At 37.5% G+C, this 2,523-nt stretch overlaps 1 protein-coding gene across 1 annotated transcript in view; it reads right to left on the reverse strand.

Moving 5' to 3' along the window:
- tdh (L-threonine dehydrogenase) overlaps window positions 1-311 on the reverse strand; it is a 6,817-nt gene extending 6,506 nt beyond the window's left edge. The window contains exon 1 of the mRNA XM_068724700.1: window positions 172-311. The gene's annotated coding sequence lies outside the window, so the exon portion shown is untranslated. The remainder of the gene's footprint in view (window positions 1-171) is intronic.
- Window positions 312-2,523: the final 2,212 nt, after the last annotated feature.

The raw sequence follows: 2,523 nt of genomic DNA on the forward strand, positions 1-2,523 counted from the left end.
AAACACACTACAATTTGTCACAGCATATTAATAAAGGCAGCACGTGACCGCGGTATAGACAAATAGAATACACGAGTTTATATATGGATAAATCAGGTTAAGAGTATTTAATAGACTGTTAAGTCTCTAAATCTAAGCGGACAAATAAAGGAAACGGAGCAGTTTACTCACCGGTTAGTCTTCGGGGGCTAAACAGGAGAAAACTCGTGTCTGACTTGCTGAGAGAATGAGATGCAGTTTCCTCCTTCGGGCTACAGCGCTCTCAAGCGATGTTTGTGTTATCTCCGGCCGGTGTTGCATCAGCTTCGCCTTCGCGCTATATATCAGCGGCCATCTGGATTCACGGGGAAGCCGGCTTTCTTCCGATTGGTGGAGAGTCGGAGGTGCGGTCCTCCCTCACAGACCACGCCCACTGAGTCACCGAAACCCAGCGCCTCGCTGCTCACGTCCTCAGCCTGGCTGCCCGTCCTCTTCCTGCGTCCCGTTCACTACTGCCGCTCAACCTGAGGCCACGAGTGCCCGAGGATACGTTGTTAGGCGTGATGTGATATGAGATATGCTTACATCTGTTCTACTCTTTGTTTTTTTTGTGTGTGTTGTCTTTTTTTTTTTTTTTTTTTCCTGTTTATTTGTACATTCTGTATATGTACGTGGAGAGCAACGAAATACCAACTTCCTTGTATGCGTATTCATGGCCAATAAAGCTGATTCTGATTCTGATAGACTACTGGGTACTAAACAGTGATGGAGCCTTTGATGATATAAAAAATGACCTGTTGGCCATATTTTGTATTGAATTGTTTTGTATTATATAATATGCAGATTCAGCTGCCTAATGAGTTACTTGTTCTATTGAATATTTAAAGAGCCTGCTTTGTCAGACAAACAGTGTTAACCCCAAATATATACCACTACTACAGCTATTACTACTACGACGACTACGACTACTATCTATCTATCTATCTATCTATCTATCTATCTATCTATCTATCTATCTATCTATCTATCTATCTATCTATCTATCTATCTATCTATCTATCTATCTATCTATATATATATATATATATATATATATATATATATATATATATATATAGTTTTATTTATTTCTTTGTTTATTTTTATTGTATCAATTGTCTCACTGATCTTTTATGGCCTTGCTTTTGCTGCTTTGTCTGTCAAAGCACTTTGTAAACTCTGTTTAGGTGCTATGTAAATAAAGTTATTATTATTATTATTACTACTACTTTGCTATATGAAGCGATAGCTTCATACATAAATGACAGGAGTGATAGGGTCTGCCCAATCAGCATGGTAACCAGTGTATGTGTACAGTGTACCTTTGTGTTTCTATGAAGAGATATCTGCTCTTCATGAGTTCAAGAGTATAAAGTTCACAAGTATGAATCTCAAATGCAGAAATGAAAGAAGCGATGTCTCGAATGAACTTCCAATGAAGCAGTAGATGTGTTGGCGGATATATATTGCAACCTCAAAATTTCTCAAGAAAGTTTCCAGTTTTTCTTTCCAGGAAACTTATGAGCACATCTCTGGCAAACACACAATTTATAGTGGTGCTTTTGTACCACTATAAAGGAACAGATCTGTCAATTACCTCAACTAAGGGACAAGATCGTGTGTGTTAGTCGACTCGTCTTTGGTCGAGGACAGCCCGGAGACTAAGAAAACCAGCAAATATTCACATTAAGCTGAATACAGGACATGTATTGCATTTTGCTTAAAAAACAATGAATGGCTTTTTAAAACTGCAGCCGATTATTTTTTCTGTGGCAATATTTATCAATTAATTGACAAATATTACACTCAATACAGTACAGGATATACTTTTTGTGAGTAATGTGAGTAAAACTATGTTAACCAAACAGGTTTGGTGTTCTTAGATGAAGCCACAAGAATATTAATTATATTTCTTCAAGTATCCAGAGATGGCTTAGAACGTTGTGGTGCTAAAAGCACACAGACCCAAAAGAAAGTAACTGTGGGTTTGAACATTGATGAGTCTCTGGGTCTCTTTAAACAAACTTCATTTACTTTTTATCTGCTGTAAAAAGCATACGCTGTGATGTATGTGCCTGGTATCCTCTATAGAGCTGCAGTGAGTCTACTATGTGGCAAAATCTCAACATACTGCAACAAAAGCCTCCTCAAGAGCAGGCGTTGGTGGAATGAGAACATTACAGATAAGTAGAGATTTGAGGTGCTTGTACATTAATTACATGTACTACTTTACTAGTATTTCCATCTTATGCAATGTTATACTTCTTGTCCAATCTCAAAGGTAAATATTGTACTTTTTACTTCACTACATCTGTCTTGACAGCTCAGTTTATATTTCAGATTATAGATTTCCCTACCCTTCCTGTCCGGTGAAAACAAAGTGTCCAAATTTGGTGATTTGGAATCGTTCTGATAAACTGAAGGAGTAAGTGTTCCTTTATGGGTTAAGGAAATGCTCCTACTTCTTAATTATTACTCTCTTGAAATAGCTGTAAAATGCATCGT

The sequence above is a fragment of the Cebidichthys violaceus genome, unplaced genomic scaffold (genome assembly GCF_023349555.1).
Source record: "Cebidichthys violaceus isolate CVI_PGR_0920_01 unplaced genomic scaffold, fCebVio1.0.p SCAF_31, whole genome shotgun sequence".
NCBI classification, from domain to species: domain Eukaryota; kingdom Metazoa; phylum Chordata; class Actinopteri; order Perciformes; family Stichaeidae; genus Cebidichthys; species Cebidichthys violaceus.